General features: G+C 32.3%; 1 long non-coding RNA gene across 2 annotated transcripts in view; it reads left to right on the plus strand.

Moving 5' to 3' along the window:
* Positions 1-19,141, plus strand: part of si:rp71-23d18.8 — a 29,916-nt gene extending 10,775 nt beyond the window's left edge. The window contains exons 3-7 of one of the 2 annotated variants that reach the window (XR_012398036.1): positions 12,566-12,647; positions 13,109-13,358; positions 15,155-15,203; positions 15,306-15,413; positions 18,254-19,141. This is a non-coding gene — a long non-coding RNA (si:rp71-23d18.8). The remainder of the gene's footprint in view (positions 1-12,565; positions 12,648-13,108; positions 13,359-15,154; positions 15,204-15,305; positions 15,414-18,253) is intronic. The other variant, XR_011008349.2, reaches the window with a different exon arrangement.
* Positions 19,142-21,182: the final 2,041 nt, after the last annotated feature.

A 21,182-nucleotide genomic window follows, 5' to 3' on the forward strand; every position in this document is an offset into this window, starting at 1 on the left:
CCTGCAGGCTGCATTTTTCTCACGGGGCTGCGAGAAAATAAATAAAAAGAGCGGCACTGCGGCAAAATAATGATTAAAAAGAGTAAAGCTATGGTCAAATAAATAAATAGAAGAAAAAAGTGTGACTGCTGAGAGTGCAAGCAGCTAGGGACACCGGCCCTCGCGGCCAAAAAACAGACCGGCCCACCGGGAATTCTCCCGGTCCTCCCGATTAGCCAATCCGGGCCTGACCTCAGTGCTATATGTCGACACACTAAATACAAGGCTGTTGGCACCGACAAGTAGCTATATAATTGTTTGGACTTAATTTGTTGAACTCATAACTGAACTTAAATGTTTAAGTTACTAATACTCTAAAAGTGTGACAATACAAATGATCAACACAAATAATATATCTGTATATGACTCTATATTTATAGTCATAGTCAATGGTTTGCTGCAATCAGTTTCCACAAACAGTTTGAGTTAACTGTACTTATCGGATTTTACAGTGTATAATACATTTATGAGTTACAATGAGTCTTTTTCATTGATTCAAAAGTAACTTTTTTAATTTTAAGTTATCAAACTTATTTCATTCACTTATTTTCGCTGTTTTGCTGTTTAGTAATAGGAAAATTATCACAACTCTTTAGTCTTTTTAATTAGGATGCTAATGGTCTAATCTGATTTGATAATTTATGCTAAGCTAAGCTAAAAATGTTTCCGCCAGACCCAGAGATTGCCTGAAAAGATTAAAATAAATGGTAAAACTTAACTGTTTAACTCTAGGGGAGTTGTAAAATGAGTGAAGTATTGAGTGAATATAAGTGAAGTAGTAAATAAAAAAGTGAAGTATTTAACTCCTGCTTTTTACTTGTAAAACTGTTTCCTTGAGAAATTTTGCTTGTATCTAATACTTTTTCTGTCACCATGTCCCCTTAAGCCCAGATCACACTGTATCTGCTTTTCAGATATTCCATAGAGAGACCAGCTCTAATTCATCATGTTCAATCTGCTAAAATCAGCAGAGGCTGAAACACTAATCTGACAAAACTAAAACACTGATCCAAGAAAAAGGTTTGGTTGCCTTCTGTCTGTCTCATTTTGCAGTGTGAATTGGGCTTTTGAACCCAAATATCGATCGTAAAATTGAATGTATTTGATTACACATGCAAATTTGTCTTAACACATGCAAGTAGAGAAACATAGTGCAAATAGCGCAGATCGCTACAGAATGTGCTGGGGGACCCCAAAATTGATACACCTCTGAGATCTGAGATGTGCATTATTGTTATTGTTTATTTTAATGTTTTGCTGTATATTTTTATTTTATCTAAATGTATGATTCCTTGTTGTTTGAATATATATTCATTTCCAATAATCTGACAATACAATATAATAATAACTAACAGTTCAAGAGTTCACACTTAGATAATGCTTGACTATAATACAGGTTTGGCATGCTGTCCCGGGAGAGAACCCTGAGCTCGGGCATAGATGAGCAAAAGGTTCCTGCCTGGTCAATTAGCATTAGGAAGGATGCAAGATCAGGTATTTCTCAAGAGCCCCGTTTAAACATTGGCTAATATGGTGGTTCTGATTGATTTAGTATGTATGTATGCGTTAAGTGATTGTGACTGTTATTACAATCCGTTTATGTACATATTTTTAAACAGTGGGAGGAAATTGGAGTACCCGAGTGAAAATCTATGTGAACACGGGGAGAACATGCTAACTCTGTGCAGAGAGTGCCGACTGGCTCAATTGGAACCTGAACCTTTGGCCCTTCTGTTGTAAGGCAGCAGCGTTAGCCACTAAGTCGCCGTGTCACCCGATCATAGAATAAGGAGGGAGAAGAGATGGATAGAGGTTTTTTTTTTTCCAAAAACAAAGGTAGGGAGTGAAGTTTCAGCCGGAAATTTATAGTAGTTTGAGAATGATCTGATAGGCTAGCTAATGATTAGCGATAAGGTACAGCTGTAGTCAATCATATTACGTGCTCCTCTCAAAATTAGTTTGTGAAACTTCACTAAGCAGCCAGGCTTGTCACCTTTTTAAGGTCCTCAACGCATTTCTGTTGTAGTCTACGCGAGTTTCCCAACCCTGTTCCTGAAGGCACACCAACACAACACATTTCAACCTCTTCCTAATAGAACACACCTGAATCAACTCATCAGAACATTTGAAGAGATTCCAAAACCTGAAATGAGTCCAATGGGAGACATCAAAAATATGTACCGTTAGTGTGCCTCCAGGAACAGGGTTGGGAAATACTGATCTATACTATTTGCAGCACATTTTTGTATTTGCATGCGTTATTAGAATTTGCGTGTGTTATCAAATTGACAATCTTTTTTTTATTTGTTTGTCTACAAGCGTGTGTTTTCTTAACTAGCAGTGCATTTGAGCTCTTTCAGCCACCCTTAAATGTTACCATCACTTGTTACTTAACACTTTTGTTCATTTAATATGACGCAATAATTGACATGAATTTTGTTCCATGGTATATTTTATTTTTGAACAGCAACTTTATCACAAAAAGGTCACAGAAATAAAACTGGTTAAGAACAATTTGCTCATTATGTATAATTGCACTTCAACTGAACTGAAGCTGTTTTGGGACCTGCAGGGAAAGTGTGCAACACATATGGAACAAAATCAATACTAAAAGTATTGAATTAAAAAGCTTGTTGAGTAGCACAAACTGAAAAAAAAGTAATACACCATATTATACAAGTTCTTGCATTTTAATGATTTGAATTCCAGGGTTTGTAGTTTTAGGTCCTGAAATTTAACATATGTGTTTATTTAAGCTGTGAATATTTCAAGGAAAGATATTTTTTAACACGTTTTCATACTTATAAATTCAAAAATTCATATTCAATTTCCAGATTTCACTTACAAAGTATTCAATACCCTTTAAAAATATGATGTAAAATATTCAAAAGGTAATTTTCAGTTAATTTTATTTCAAAGATTCGCTTCCATAAATTCAATGGTTCAAATTCGACTGTTAAAATTCAACATTACATCCGGGAACTGCAGGAAAAGCAATAGATTACAGACTGAAGATCGCCAGCTGCTCTAGCTTTCACCAGCAGGTAGAGATGGTCCAGGATCAACATTAGTGAATTTACTCTTTATTTAAATGATGATGATGATCCAGGATCAACAATAGTGAATTTACACTGTATTTAAATGATGATGATGATCCAGGATCAACAATAGTGAATTTACACTGTATTTAAATGATGATGATGATCCAGGATCAACAATAGTGAATTTACACTGTATTTAAATGATGACGATGATCCAGGATCAACAATAGTGAATTTACACTGTATTTAAATGATGATAATCCAGGATCAGCTATATATAGTGAATTTACACTGTATTTAAATGATGATGATGATCCAGGATCAACAATAGTGAATTTACACTGTATTTAAATGATGATGATGATCCAGGATCAACAATAGTGAATTTACACTATATTTAAATGATGATGATGATCCAGGATCAACAATAGTGAATTTACACTGTATTTAAATGATGATGATCCAGGATCAACTATATATAGTGAATTTACACTGTATTTAAATGATCATGATGATCCAGGATCAACAATAGTGAATTTACACTGTATTTAAATGACGATGATGATCCAGGATCAACAATAGTGAATTTACACTGTATTTAAATGATGACGATGATCCAGGATCAACAATAGTGAATTTACACTGTATTTAAATGATGATGATGATCCAGGATCAACAATAGTGAATTTACACTGTATTTAAATGATGATGATGATCCAGGATCAACTATATATAGTGAATTTACACTGTATTTAAATGATGATGATGATCCAGGATCAACAATAGTGAATTTACACTGTATTTAAATGATGATGATGATCCAGGATCAACAATAGTGAATTTACACTATATTTAAATGATGATGATGATCCAGGATCAACAATAGTGAATTTACACTGTATTTAAATGATGATGATCCAGGATCAACTATATATAGTGAATTTACACTGTATTTAAATGATCATGATGATCCAGGATCAACAATAGTGAATTTACACTGTATTTAAATGACGATGATGATCCAGGATCAACAATAGTGAATTTACACTGTATTTAAATGATGACGATGATCCAGGATCAACAATAGTGAATTTACACTGTATTTAAATGATGATGATGATCCGGGATCAACAATAGTGAATTTACACTGTATTTAAATGATCATGATGATCCAGGATCAACAATAGTGAATTTACTCTTTATTTAAATGATGATGATGATCCAGGATCAACAATAGTGAATTTACTCTTTATTTAAATGATGATGATGATCCAGGATCAACAATAGTGAATTTAAACTGTATTTAAATGATGATAATCCAGGATCAGCTATATATAGTGAATTTACACTGTATTTAAATGATGATGATTCAGGATCAATAATTGTGAATTTAAACTGTATTTAAATGATGATGATCCAGGATCAACAATATATTTCCAGATTTCACTTACAAAGTATTCAATACCCTTTAAAAATATGATGTAAAATATTCAAAAGGTAATTTTCAGTTAATTTTATTTCAAAGATTCGCTTCCATAAATTCAATGGTTCAAATTCGACTGTTAAAATTCAACATTACATCCGGGAACTGCAGGAAAAGCAATAGATTACAGACTGAAGATCGCCAGCTGCTCTAGCTTTCACCAGCAGGTAGAGATGGTCCAGGATCAACATTAGTGAATTTACTCTTTATTTAAATGATGATGATAATCCAGGATCAACAATAGTGAATTTACACTGTATTTAAATGATGATGATGATCCAGGATCAACAATAGTGAATTTACACTGTATTTAAATGATGATGATGATCCAGGATCAATAATAGTGTATTTACACTGTATTTAAATAATGATGATCCAGGATCAACTATATATAGTGAATTTACACTGTATTTAAATGATGATGATGATCCAGGATCAACAATAGTGAATTTACACTGTATTTAAATGACGATGATGATCCAGGATCAACAATAGTGAATTTAAACTGTATTTAAATGATGATGATGATCCAGGATCAACAATAGTGAATTTACACTGTATTTAAATGATGATGATGATCCAGGATCAACAATAGTGAATTTACACTGTATTTAAATGACGATGATGATCCAGGATCAACAATAGTGAATTTAAACTGTATTTAAATGATGATGATGATCCAGGATCAACAATAGTGAATTTACACTGTATTTAAATGATGATGATGATCCAGGATCAACAATAGTGAATTTACACTGTATTTAAATGATGATGATGATGATGATGATCCAGGATCAACAATAGTAATTTACACTGTATTTAGATGATGATGATCCAGGATCAACAATAGTGAATTTACACTGTATTTAAATGATGATAATGATCCAGAATCAACAATAGTGAATTTACACTGTGTTTAAATGATGATGATGATGATCCAGGATCAACAATAGTGAATTTACGCTGGATTTAAATTGTGATGATGATCCAGGATCAACAATAGTGAATTTACACTGTATTTAAATGATGACTATGATCCAGGATCAACAATAGTGAATTTACACTGTATTTAAATGATGACGATGATCCAGGATCAACAATAGTGAATTTACACTGTATTTAAATGATGATGATGATTCAGGATCAACAATAGTGAATTTACACTGTATTTAAATGATGATGATGATCCAGGATCAACAATAGTGAATTTACACTGTATTTAAATGATGATGATGATCCAGGTTCAACAATAGTGAATTTACACTGTATTTAAATGATGACGATGATCCAGGATTAACAATAGTGAATTTACACTGTATTTAAATGATGATGATGATGATGATCCAGGATCAACAATAGTGAATTTACACTGTATTTAAATGATGATGATGATGATGATCCAGGATCAACAATAGTGAATTTACACTGTATTTAAATGATGATGATGATCCAGGATCAACAATAGTGAATTTACACTGTATTTAAATGATGATGATTCAGGATCAATAATTGTGAATTTAAACTGTATTTAAATGATGATGATCCAGGATCAACTATATATTTCCAGATTTCACTTACAAAGTATTCAATACCCTTTAAAAATATGATGTAAAATATTCAAAAGGTAATTTTCAGTTAATTTTATTTCAAAGATTCGCTTCCATAAATTCAATGGTTCAAATTCGACTGTTAAAATTCAACATTACATCCGGGAACTGCAGGAAAAGCAATAGATTACAGACTGAAGATCGCCAGCTGCTCTAGCTTTCACCAGCAGGTAGAGATGGTCCAGGATCAACATTAGTGAATTTACTCTTTATTTAAATGATGATGATGATCCAGGATCAACAATAGTGAATTTACACTGTATTTAAATGATGATGATGATCCAGGATCAATAATAGTGTATTTACACTGTATTTAAATAATGATGATCCAGGATCAGCTATATATAGTGAATTTACACTGTATTTAAATGATGATGATTCAGGATCAATAATTGTGAATTTACACTGTATTTAAATGATGATGATCCAGGATCAACTATATATAGTGAATTTACACTGTATTTAAATGATGATGATGATCCAGGATCAACAATAGTGAATTTACACTATATTTAAATGATGATGATGATCCAGGATCAACAATAGTGAATTTACACTGTATTTAAATGATGATGATCCAGGATCAACTATATATAGTGAATTTACACTGTATTTAAATGATGATGATGATCCAGGATCAACAATAGTGAATTTACACTGTATTTAAATGACGATGATGATCCAGGATCAACAATAGTGAATTTAAACTGTATTTAAATGATGATGATGATCCAGGATCAACAATAGTGAATTTACACTGTATTTAAATGATGATGATGATCCAGGATCAACAATAGTGAATTTACACTGTATTTAAATGATGATGATGATGATGATGATCCAGGATCAACAATAGTAATTTACACTGTATTTAGATGATGATGATCCAGGATCAACAATAGTGAATTTACACTGTATTTAAATGATGATAATGATCCAGAATCAACAATAGTGAATTTACACTGTGTTTAAATGATGATGATGATGATCCAGGATCAACAATAGTGAATTTACGCTGGATTTAAATTGTGATGATGATCCAGGATCAACAATAGTGAATTTACACTGTATTTAAATGATGACTATGATCCAGGATCAACAATAGTGAATTTACACTGTATTTAAATGATGACGATGATCCAGGATCAACAATAGTGAATTTACACTGTATTTAAATGATGATGATGATTCAGGATCAACAATAGTGAATTTACACTGTATTTAAATGATGATGATGATCCAGGATCAACAATAGTGAATTTACACTGTATTTAAATGATGATGATGATCCAGGTTCAACAATAGTGAATTTACACTGTATTTAAATGACGATGATGATCCAGGATCAACAATAGTGAATTTAAACTGTATTTAAATGATGATGATGATCCAGGATCAACAATAGTGAATTTACACTGTATTTAAATGATGATGATGATCCAGGATCAACAATAGTGAATTTACACTGTATTTAAATGATGATGATGATGATGATCCAGGATCAACAATAGTAATTTACACTGTATTTAGATGATGATGATCCAGGATCAACAATAGTGAATTTACATTGTATTTAAATGATGATAATGATCCAGAATCAACAATAGTGAATTTACACTGTGTTTAAATGATGATGATGATGATCCAGGATCAACAATAGTGAATTTACGCTGGATTTAAATTGTGATGATGATCCAGGATCAACAATAGTGAATTTACACTGTATTTAAATGATGATGATGATCCAGAATCAACAATAGTGAATTTAAACTGTATTTAAATGATGATGATGATCCAGGATCAACAATAGTGAATTTACACTGTATTTAAATGATGATGATGATTCAGGATCAACAATAGTGAATTTACACTGTATTTAAATGATGATGATGATCCAGGATCAACAATAGTGAATTTACACTGTATTTAAATGATGATGATGATCCAGGATCAACAATAGTGAATTTACACTGTATTTAAATGATGATGATGATCCAGGATCAACAATAGTGAATTTACACTGTATTTAAATGATGACGATGATCCAGGATTAACAATAGTGAATTTACACTGTATTTAAATGATGACGATCATCCAGGATCAACAATAGTGAATTTAAATTGTATTTAAATTATGATGATCTAGTAATAATAATAATAATTCAAATAATGAAAATATATAACCTATCCCAATCCTGACATAGCTGCATTTAAACAGCTCAAACACTTAGTCTAATAACCCCTTATGGTTATGCCATTTATTAGACATTTCTTTATGAATAACTGAAGATGCTCCTTTAATGCACTCGCAGGTTATGTTAAATTATTTTCAATTACACGTCCCATCCATACACAACCTTAAATCATACCCGAACTCTCTGTTTACAGTTCCAAGTAAACTGTTTTGTGTGACGTTCTCATAAAACCTCTTTTGTATTTGTTTGTTCTTAATTGTTCTTAGCCCTGGCAATGTTTGTCTATTTTGTATTATTATAATATGTCCTCTCCTGTTTCTCTTACGTTTATAACTTTAGCTGTCAATATAATACTTCACGTCTATGGAAGAATGAGTTAATAAAGATAGAATGTGTAACATCATATTCATCAAAAGACGGTTTATGTGCATGTAAGCACACCGGTCAGAGCAGGGAGTGAGCCGGCGATACCGGCATGGGAGACAAATGCTCAGAGGATGCTAAAGATTGCAGAACAACGTCTGTTGCTGGATCCAAGGAGTGAGATTTACACGATCACCAGCTGGCTTCCGTTACATAAGGGCAAATATGGATGACCAAAACATTATTTACTCATTTTACTCATACTCCTTTTATTATTTATAATGTCCAAGACATTGATATTAATATTTAATGCTACTTTTGTGCCTTTATTAGCTTTTTTCTAGCCTGTTTACTGGGTTAAAAATCTTAAATAGTGTCAAATCTCATACCACAGCTATGCTGATGACACTCAGATCTACCTAGCCTTACTGCCTAATGACTACAGCCCCACACCCTCTACCAGTGCATTGATGAAATGAATAGTTGGATGTGCCAAAATTTTCTTCAGTTAAACAAAAAGAAAACTGAAGTCATTGCGTTTGTGAACAGAGATGAGGTTCTCAGGGTAAATGCGTACTTTGGCACTAAAGGTCAAACAACAAAAAATAAGGTCAAGAATCTTGGTGTGACTCTAGAGTCAGATCTAAGTTTAAATAGTCATGTCAAAGCAGTCAGTAAATCAGCATACTATCATCTTAAAAACATTTCAAGAATCAGATGCTTTGTTTCCAGTGAAGACTTAGAGAAACTTGTTCATGCTTTTATCAGCAGCAGGGTGGATTACTGTAATGGACTCCTCCCTGGTCTTCCTAAAAAGACAGTCAGACAGTTACAGCTCATCGAGAACACTGCGGCCAAGATTCTGACCAGAACCAGAAAATCAGAGCACATCACACCTGTCCTCAGTCCTTTACACTGGCTCCCAGTTACATTCAGAATAGATTCTAAAGTATTATTATTGGTCTATAAATCACTAAATGGCCTAGGACCTCAATACATTACAGATATGCTCACTGAATACAAACCTAACAGATCACTTAGATCTTTAGGATCATAAAAAGAAAATTCCAAGAGTTCAGTCAAAGCAGGGTGAATCAGCTTTCAGCTACTGTGCCACTCGCTGCTCGAATCAGCTTCCAGAAATGGTCAGATGTGCTCCAACATTAGGCACATTCAAATTAAGACTAAAAATACATCTGTTTAGCTGTGCCTTTACTGAATGAGCACTGTAACGTCCGCCAGATCGCACTTTTATGTTTTTCTCTTCTTTTTCATTCTTTTATATCACATTTTATCTGTTTTTTTAATCATTTTTATTGTTTGTTTTTATTTTTCTGATACTTGTTTCTTTTATTCTTGTTTATGTAAAGCACTTTGAATTGCCATTGTGTATGAAATGTGCTATATAAATAAACTTGCCTTGCCTAAATTATTCCATCTCCACCTGCTGGTGAAAGCTATCAGCTGGCAATCTTCAGTCTGCAATCTATTGCTTTTCTTGCAGTACCTGGATGTAATGTTGAATTTTAACAGTTGAATTTGAACCATTGAATTTATAAAAGCGAACATTTGAACTGAAATAAAATAAACTGACAATTACCTTTTGAATATTATACATCGTATTTTTGAAGGGTATTGAATACTTGGTAAGTTAAATCTGGAAATTGAATGAATTATTGAATTTATAAGTATGAAAACATGTTTGAAATATCTTTCATTGAAATATTCACAGGTTAAATAAACAGATATGTTAAATTTCAGGACCTAAAAATACAAACCGTGGAATTTAAGTCATTAAAATGCCAGAACTTGTTAATACGGTGTATTATTTTTTTCAGTTTGTGCTATTCAACTTGCTTTTTAATTAAATACTTTTGGCATTGATTTTGTTGCATATACACAGGTTTTTTGTAGCACCACAAGCCTTTAGACAGCAAAGAGGAACTCAAGTGTGAGTCGAGTAACAGACGTGACAGTCTGCACTGCAGTGAACATCAATGTCAAACCTCTCTACCTTTAGGCTGGCATCTTGTGCGTGTTTGTCCTCTCTAATCAATAAACTTAAGCTTACTTATTTGTTTATGTTTTGATCAAGGTTCAGCTTGATCTTATGATAAAACATAACTAATTTGCATTTTGTCAGATATGAAAGTGTACGATATTGAAAAGTAGCCATGGCACTAAAACCCCTACCCTCATTATGGGATGGGAAAATTTTATGAATAAGATTCATACGAAGCCAATAAATCAAAAAGTTAGATTGCCATTATAATGTTGCTTGGTTTGTTTGTTTGCTTCACTTTTTTTATTAGAACATAACACATCAGAAATAGTCACCACCACCACAACCAGCCTTAACCGTTGATATAAGGATACAAATGGATACTTAAAAAAAATAGGGAGAAAGGAAAAAAAAGACATTAGTACAGTTTTATTTTAAAACAATATATATTGTGTTGCAATATAAATATATATATATATATATATATATATATATATATATATATATATATATATATATATATATATATATATATATATATATATATATAAATTAATTAATTAATAAAAAATAATAATAATTCAAAAGGAAAAGGGGGGCGGGCAATTGGGAGATGTCTCATATGCTTATTGTGTATGTAATGTAGCTGTTTATTAAATCTGTTTTTTGTTTAAAGTTAGTAATTGTTTGAATTTGGTTCCAACTTGCTTCAAATATATTCATCTGAAGTTTAAGGCAAAATGTATTCTTTCCATTTCACAAATTTTTTATTTTTTTGATCCATTGTTTACACATAGGTGAGTCTGATCTGAGCCAGTTAGACGTAATACATTTTAGTGCTGCATAGAGCAGTATTTGAAATAAATAAATACTGCTTCTTTTCCCCATGCTCTCAGGCGCCATAGGACTGCCACAGTTGGATCAAAGGGAATATCAATACAAAATATGTCTCTAAGTACCTTATAGATTTCATTCCACAATGATCACCACATTCTCTCCAGCATCTATTAAATGAGCCTTTTCTTATCTTTATTTCAATTTGTGGGATGAGGAAATATCTTGTAATGATTTTCCACTTGAATTCTCTCCATACATTTGAGTTTGTGACTCTATGGGCTTCTGAGCATTTATCAGTCCAGTTTTCTTGTGTAATCTCTACCTGCATTTCAGCTTTCCACCATTCTTTATATGCGAAATTATTATATATAGATGATATTATAACAGACTTTTATATAGTTTAGAAATAATTTGCTTGCCAGTAGCCCCCATCTGTATTTTCATCATTAACTTCTCTATTTCATTTGGATTGATGATATTCTCCTATTCTTTATGTTTTGTAAGATAATCTCTTATTTGTAAATATCTGTAGAAATCTGTTCTTGGTAATTGGAATTCTTCTACTAATTATTCGAATGATTTTAAATGATTTTTGTCGATAAGCTGATATATGAAATTTAGTCCATTATTTGACCATTTTTAAATCCAGTATCTGATACTGATGTTATGAATGCATTTATTGTACTTATACTAGATAATGGGGAATTGATTGATGGATTTTTACATTTGCTTTACTTTTGTGCTTTTCTGTTTTGTTTTGTCTTGCTTTCATTTTTGTTTTTCCTTTCATTTAGTTTAGCTTTGTTTAGAGTTGCATTGTTTGCATTTTAACTTGAATAGCTTGCTTTGCTTTTTAACTTTTTTTTGTTTAGTTTTTTCTTAACTTTTATTTTTCTTTTCTTTTGCTTTGTTTTATTTGTGTTGTGTTGTGTTTTGCATTATTGGTTGTGCTTTTCTTTGCTTCATTTGTTTTGTGCTTTGTTTTTTTTTTTTTTTCAGAAATGGAAGAACTGTAGCGGTAAAACACGTCCAGAAGAAACACTTCACTCTCACTAAAACAATCAGAAAACAGGTCAAAGAGGTCCGGTAATACCCACAATATCCATATACAACTATACCCACAACTCTTAAAAATATTGTATACGCATATGTAAAATTATATTTAAAATGTATAATACAATGTGCAAGTGAATTTAAGGCTCAGTATGTCATTTTTGCTGCATATTCACAACAAACAAAGGTGTAGTTTGATGATGCTTGGAATCATGTGGAAGTTGTAGTCTTCATTACATTCTGGACTCCTGCAAAAGTGAGCTAAAGTATTTAAAGCATATTAATAATATAAACAGAAATCATGTGCTGAAGCAATTGCTGATGAGAGATGAGCACAATGCTTTTTTTTATGCCACAGTCCACCGCTGCCAATTCATCATTCATGAATTTACATTCGAGTTTCTTGAATGTAAATTTATTGTATTTAAATGTATTTACATTCGTAGTTCTCAAGACCTACCTGAGCTCAACTTCCCTCTCGCCCTGCAGATGGAAGGGAGCCCAGGGCTCCAGGATCTTATGAGCTGAGAGGAAGGCTTGTTTATTCAAACATGAAATATATTCTCAGTTATGAACATGTATTTAATAATACAGACTATGGGTTAATGGCCTACAAAAAAGAGGACTTTGAGAACATGAGCACCAGTGACCAGTGCCAAAACATCTATCGCATTTATTGTGCTCCTGAAGTCCTGTTGAGAATCAGTGCAAACTTCACAGCTGCAGCTGATGTGTACAGGTGGGAGAAATTAATGAATAAATAATATAATAAATTATAAATAATAAATTAATGAATAAATAAATTATATATACACTACTGTATACACTATTGTTTTTTATTTATTATTCTGTTCATTAAGACGACATTTATTAAAAGTAAAAAAAAAATATTGTTAAATACTTATTAAATTATTATTATTAAATAATTTATTAAATATTTATTTTTTACTTACTGTATTTAGTTTCTTATTATTACTCAGTCATTATTGTTTTTATTACCATTAATAATAATAATAATAATAATAATAATAATAATAATAATAATAATTAGCATTAGAATTATTTCTAAAGGATCATGTGAAGACTGAAATTTAGCATTATAATCACTGGAAAAAATTATTAAATTGAATTGTAAACTACTTTTGAACAGTGCAATAAATATTTTTATAGTGCAATAACATTTCACAATTTTTACTGTCTTTTTTTATTAAATATATGCAGCCTTGGTGAGCAGGAGAAGTTTATTTTAAAACATTTAAAAGTCCTACTGACCCCAAACAAGTTTTGTGTGTGTCTTTGTGTATGTGTGTGTGCGTGTGTGACGAAACAAAACACCATTAAAACACCATTAAAACACCATTAAAATAAAACATTGATAAGAAGAGTTAAATTAATTTAAAATAAATGCAAACCTTTACATATTTAATTTTAGCTAATTAGTAACAAAAAACATTGTATATTTGATTTATTATTATTTACATAAGAAGTACTGTAAATAGAAGTATTTTAAAAATGAATATAGGACCTGAATTTCTTTTGACCACTAATAGTGACTATGTGATGATATGGTAAAATTGGGGATAAATGGTTGATCTTTTTTGCCATCTTTTAAAGTGTCGATATTATATCATATATTAAACAGCATATATTTGGAATATTTTTAAGTGAGTTATTAAAAAAAGGTACTTGAAAGGCGCTTACAAGGAGTGTAAATGTTTAAAGTCTACTGAATTTTGTGTTAAGTTAATTTAGGGAAAAATTAAATGATATTAACATATAAAGACAGACTTGGGTTATTAGTTAGGAAAAACATTTAAAATAAATTTGTACTTATATTTACATTTACATGAATTAATTTAGATGCTTTTCTCCAAAACAACTTGTGAATGTAATACTAAAAGAGGAATGTCAAAACGAACAAAAACATTTAAAACCTTTATTAAATAAATGTTAACTGAAGAACTTATTTTATTTCAGCTAATTGGCAAGGAAATATTGCTTACTTCTGTTTATTAATCCTTGATGTTTTAAAATAACTGATAAGCACCATTTGCAAAACTATACAAACAAACAGAAATTACAAAAACAAAACAAAATTGCTAAAACTTTACAAACAATTAAAATAACATTTAAAAAAATTAACACAAATTAAAACTTGCTCTGAAAATGGTGTAAATAGTTCTAATATTGTTTTTTAAAATTTATTTATTTATTTGGGATCATAGTACTATATCTCTAAATATGTTACTACATAACGCCTTAACCACCTCAAAGAAAGACGAATGAATGATCAATGCTATTAAGGTCTGAAGTTGGTTCCACTATAATTATATGAGTGAAAAAGAAGTGCAGAAGAACCATTTTCTGTGTGCGTTTGTCTTAATAAAAGCGACATTATTATCTCTGCAAAACCAGAATGCCCTTGCTCTTATCTTCATGCACATGCAAATGTTTTGTATATTTTACAGAAGCGTCCCAGACAGGCAATTTGTGGAAGCATGAAATAAATATTTGTCTTTTCTTGCCTTTCTCAAGCTACTCTATTATCTTGCTGGAAATCGCCACTCGCTGCAACCTGCTTTTAGTAAGTACACAAGGATCAGGAAGATTTCAGAAGATTTAGATGTTTTTGCATAAGATGTGATGATAAGACGTGCAGGACATGCGTATTGTGTGTTTTGTGCAGGAACAGGCAGAATCAGTGAAGCTTGATGTCACATGGCGTCCATCACTTCTCAAACTGAAGGCTGGGAAATCAGACAGTGATTGTCCAGATCCCGATGATTACTGCGAGGTCTGTCCTTCCCTAATTGATGCTAATTGCTGTTTACCTAAGCATGTTTCCTTTTGTGGCTTCATTACTTCAGTGATTGTGAACATTTACTGTGCTTGATTAAGGCAGGACACTGGGGGTGAATAGGGTAAAATTAACTAATGTAGTTCTTAAAACTACAGTTGACGGATGACATGAAGAACTGCAAACATTACATTACATTCTCAACTGTTATTTTTAAATATCCACTAGTTTTATGTCCATTTCTACCTTAAGAAAGCTCAACATTGGATAGTTTGGTTAAAATTCGGGTTAAGTCGGGTTTTGACCAGAATTTTAATGTTGAGCATTTTGGCACTCACCGGCCACTTTATGGTACACCTTACTAGTACCGGGTTGGACCCACTTTTGCCTTCAGAACTGCCTTAATTCCTTTATGGTACAAATTCAACAAGATACTGAAAATATTCAGCAGAGCTTTTGGACCATATTGACCTATTGCATTGAGATCTGGTGACTGTGGAGGCCATTTGAGTACAGTGAATTCATTGTCATGTTCAAGAAATCAGTCTGAGATGTACATGGTACTAATAGGCCCATAGTGTGAAGATAAAATATCCCCCACACCATTACACCACCACCAGCAGCCTGAACTGTTGATACAAGGCAGGATGGATCGATGCTTCATGTTGTTCATGCCAAATTCTGAGCCTACCATCCAAATGTTGCAGCATAAACTGAGACTCATCAGACCAGGCAACGTTTTTCCAATCTTCTATTGTCCAATTGTGGTGAGCCTGTGCCAATTGTAGCCATAGTTAGGTCTTCTACTGTTGTAACCCATCCTCCTCAAGGTTTGATTCGTTGTGCATTCAGAGATGCTCTTCTACATACCTCCTTTGTCACGAGAGGTTATTTGAGTTATTGTTGCCTTTCTATCAGTTGAAACCAGTCTGGCCATTCTCCTCTGACATCAGCAAGGCATTTGTGCCCACAGAACTGCCGCTCACTGGAAATTTTCTCCTTTTCGGACCATTCTCTGTAAACCCTAGAGATGGTTGTGCTAGAAAATCCCAAAAGATCAGCAGTTTCTTAAATACTCAGACCAGCTGGCACCGACAACCATTCCACATTTAATGTTACTTAAATCAATTTTCTTCCCCAATCTGATGCTCGGTTTGAACTGAAGCAGATCGTCTTGAATATGTCTACATGCCTAAATGCATTGAGTTGCTGCCATGCGATTGTCTGATTAGAAATTTGTTTTAGCGAGCAGTTGGACAGGTGTACCTAATAAAGTGGCCGGTGAGTGTATATACTCTATATGATGCAGGAATATAGGGAAAAAATATATATTTTTATTAGAATAGATTGGTATTTTTTGATATATAAATATATTTTAGTATATTTTTATAATATACAGAAATTAAACATGACGAAAACAAATTTCCTAAATCTTGAACTGAAATTAAGATAAACTGAAAGTTTAGTTAGTCTGGAGTTCTTGAGATCTACCTGAGCTCAAACTCCCCTCTCGCCTTGCAAACTTGAGCGAGCCCCGGGGTTGAGGATCTTATGAGCTTAGGGCTCTCTCCCGGGACAGCATGTCAAACAAGCTTTATAAACAATCATCAGCTAAGTGTGAACTCTTGAAATAGGCAATTGATTTATTTAAATATCAATTATTGTGCATGCATTTCTACCATAAAACTCTGGATATATAACATTCATGTTTCTTTTGTTTTATATATGAATGGTATTTATATTTAGACATATTTTTTGACTAGCAGTTTTTAACTGTTTTTTTTTTGGAATCTCTTTTTATCACTTCATCATTAGTAAAATGTTGTAAATAATCAAATTATGATCAACCACATTCTTCTGTAAAACCTTTCAATATGAAGATATGAATAAATATGAATAAACTTATATAGTTTCTTTGTGTATAAGAGAAGTGTAGATTCAGGAGAAAAAAATCATTTAAAAAATCACCTTATATATATGTATATGTACCTTATCTAGACAAGTCTTCATACCAATTTTGCTGATTTGTTTTATTAATTAATATATATTAAACTATATATTATATTATATTATATAATATAACTACTATTTGAGTTTATTCAGGTCATATATATATATATATATATATATATATATATATATATATTTATGACCTTACAGGGTCCCACTTTATAATAAGTGTCCTTAACTACTATGATTACTATGTACTTACATCAAAAAATAAATACAATGTTACTGTGTTCATAAAGTATTTGAGAACACTTGTGGTGCTCTTGAGTTGGGATAGGGGTTAGGTTAGAGACAGGTTTGGTGGTGAGGGTAGGTTTAAGAGTGGGTTAAGGTGTAGGGAATGGTCAGCAGTGTATTTGTAAATGTAATTACGAATGTTAATTATAGATGTAATTACATACATGTATTTAATCAAGCATAAGTACACAATAAATATATTTGTACACATGTATTATACAAAATAAGTACATTGTAACAAACTATTAATTCCTGTGTAAGTACATATTAGTTAAGGTCACTTAATATAAAGTGGGACCATATACGGTATTATTAACTTCGTTAATAACTTTAGATTTAGATGTATTCTGCTTATTAAAATATATCAAATTACAAATATTTATACTTGCACAATATAATTCGTAATATGTTGTTGAGATGTTTAATTCAGAGATTATTACTTTTTTACAATTACACAAATATTATTTTGATTTATAAATGTAGTTTTATACAAATAAAATATATTTAAATGTGTGTACATGTAATATTGAATGGCATAGCATGTTAAATACAATATATAGTTAATTTTTTTTAATTTAATTTTTAACTAGATGGAAAAGTACAGTAAACATCTGCAAAGCATTGTAGCTGAGAAAACTCAGGATCTTCTTCAGGAAAAGCAGAAGACTGACCATTTACTCTATGGTATGAACGTGTAATTACAGACTGATAACAGTGCTCATGAGTTCATTGTTTATAATCAGCACATGGACAGAATAAACACATTTATTGTTATTCAAATGGTTCCACCTACTGGACGTATAAAAGCATTAGAGACATTGAACTTCCAGCTTGAAACTTTGGTGCAGTTTCCATTGTACACAATTAATGTTTTTATTAATGAATTTTTACTCTTTGTGTCAGGCATGTTGCCGAAACCAGAAGCTGATGATCTTCTTTATTGATGCACAGCAGAAGTTCAGAGTTACTCCAATGCCACTGTACATTTTAGGCAAGATTAGAGAGAGAGAGAGAGAGAGAGAGAGAGAGAGAGAGAGAGAGATTTTCACTAAAGGAAACCCCAGATGTGCTTTTAATGTCCCAATAATTCAGTACTGTGTTGCAAGCCTTTGTTTATATATTTTTTTGTCAATTAATATAATTTGCTGTTCATTAGTTTTAAAAAATGCACCCTTTTCAACCAAAACAGTCAGGTTCTTTTTAGCTTGATCACCACTAAAATGATCAGAAAATAAAATAAAAAATAAGAAAAGTCTATAAGAATCCACAAATGATTAAAGAATAATAGAATTGATCCTTCTTTATAGATATAGCTCACCCAAAACTTAAAAATCTGCCATCGTTTACTCACCCTTCACTTGTCACAAACTTGTATGAGTTTGTTTTCTCGTTTGAACACAAATTTTGGAAACCAGTAACAGTTGACTTGGTTGTTGGTTTCCAACTTTCATCAGATTATCTGCTTTTGTTTTTAACTGAAAAAAAAAAAAACTTGATGATGATTAAATTGTGAGCAAATTTTTATTTTTGGGTAAAATTTACCTTTAAACCACAGGTATCGAAGTCAGTTCCTGAAGGGCCACTGCTCTGCATGGTTTAGTTACAACCCTGCTTCAACACACTTACCTGTATTTTTGAAACAAGTATGAAGGACTTAATTAGTTTGATCAAGTGTGTTTAAATAGGGTTCAAACTAATCTGTGCAGAGCTGCGGGCCTCCAGGAACTGGCTTTGACACCTGTGCTTACAAACATGTAAAGCATCAGACCTCAGGAACACTCCTCACATTGTAAATTAGTCTTTTCAGTTACATACAAAATTCAGTGAATGCTCCAAAAGTTACCAGTAATGTTATAAACAGTCCTTTACAGTACTGTATGTTTTTAGGACCTGTTGTAGCTGGAGTGGTTGGCACCAAAATGCCCTGACATTGCTTGGTTGGTGACACTGTAAACACAGCATCCCGTATGGAGTCGACCAGTGAAGGTATTCAGACAAACAAAGCTGTTTACTCAGCGTCAATTAGTAACAGATCCTGTCTGGTGCTTCCGGGCAGATGGAATCTTTCAAATATTTGTCTTTGAGCACTGTTTTATTGGCTATAATGGGGTAAAATTGAATGCTGGTTATAGTTAGTATGCAAATATTTCCTTTTCAAGACCTTCTGTGTAAATCAAAATATGCCAAAGCTATCAATCTACTGTTTTATTATTAAAAGTAGCTAGAGTGTCATGGATCCCTATAAAACTACAAAACATTTTGGGCCTCCCTATTCCTATCCAAAAAAATTACTTTATTTACAGCTTTAAAGATCCAGTGTAGTGACTCTACAGCAGATCTTCTGCAGACTCTTGCTGATGTGTCCCTCAATCTGAGGGTAAAACGGTCAGATCACTCTTTATACAGCACATGTCTGTGTATGCAAATAAGCCACCCGCAGAGCTATTATTTAACCTGTCGTAAATCTTATGTTACAAAATAGCTTGTTCCCTCATCATGGTTTCCACGGAGAACTCACCAGTTTTAGCTCAAAGCAATGAAAGAGATGTGATTGTGAAAAATAAATTTGGATTTTTACTTTCCCTTGCAAAACTTTTGCGATGAAAGTAATACAAGGTGAGAGGAGAAAGTATACTTCAGTGATTTTTGCAAACAAAAACACAAAGTCTTCCAGAGGGACACTGCACTTTAGCAAAAGAATGAAAACATTTTGCAGAGGATACAAAGTGCAAAGTTTCACAGTGTAACAAAAATCTGAGAAAGGACAGTAAGTTTCTCAGGAAAAGGCTATATTATTGTGAGGGAATGCAGGTTTAAAAGAGGAACATAATACCGTTGTGAGAAAACAAATCAAGGAAGTTTACGAGAATTGACAATTTTGTATAAATGTATTATTTTTCATGCAAAACATACTGTTTTTTAGGAAAAAGTTAACTCAGGGGCCTGCATAACCAAGATAGGCAATGACTGTTATACAGTATATTTTAAATGAATTTCATTGTTAACAATTATTTTTATTATATTAAAGGCACAGTATGTCATTTTTGCCACTAGGGGGCTCATATTTATAACAAACAAATGAGTAATATGAAGAAACCTTGACTAAGTGTGGAATCATGGGTAATCATTCATTAAATCCTACAGTATTTGCGCAGAAAAGCAGCAGAACTTTTTATGCCAAAATCCAGCTCTTCTGCTCATGATCACATGAAGAAGTAATGCTGTTTTATCATACTAAATACATTTTAGGGTTCTGACATAATGCTGCTCTGTGTTGTTTATTAAAATACACAACATTGGACTTCCGGTTTCGATATGAGCGAGTAGCACGCACGTCAAGACAGCTCCGTGAAAAAACTAATATAACTTTGTCAGAACATCTTGTACAAGATAGTGAGCACTAATATACTTATAGTCTCACATTCTAGAAACTACTAACCGACATCAGGATTTAATTTGTCCAGTTTTCTTATTATGCCGGCAAAATCTCGAAAAAACCCGGACCAGGCCGCGACAGCC

Source organism: Danio rerio, chromosome 22 (genome assembly GCF_049306965.1).
Source record: "Danio rerio strain Tuebingen ecotype United States chromosome 22, GRCz12tu, whole genome shotgun sequence".
Taxonomy (NCBI): Eukaryota; Metazoa; Chordata; class Actinopteri; order Cypriniformes; family Danionidae; genus Danio; species Danio rerio.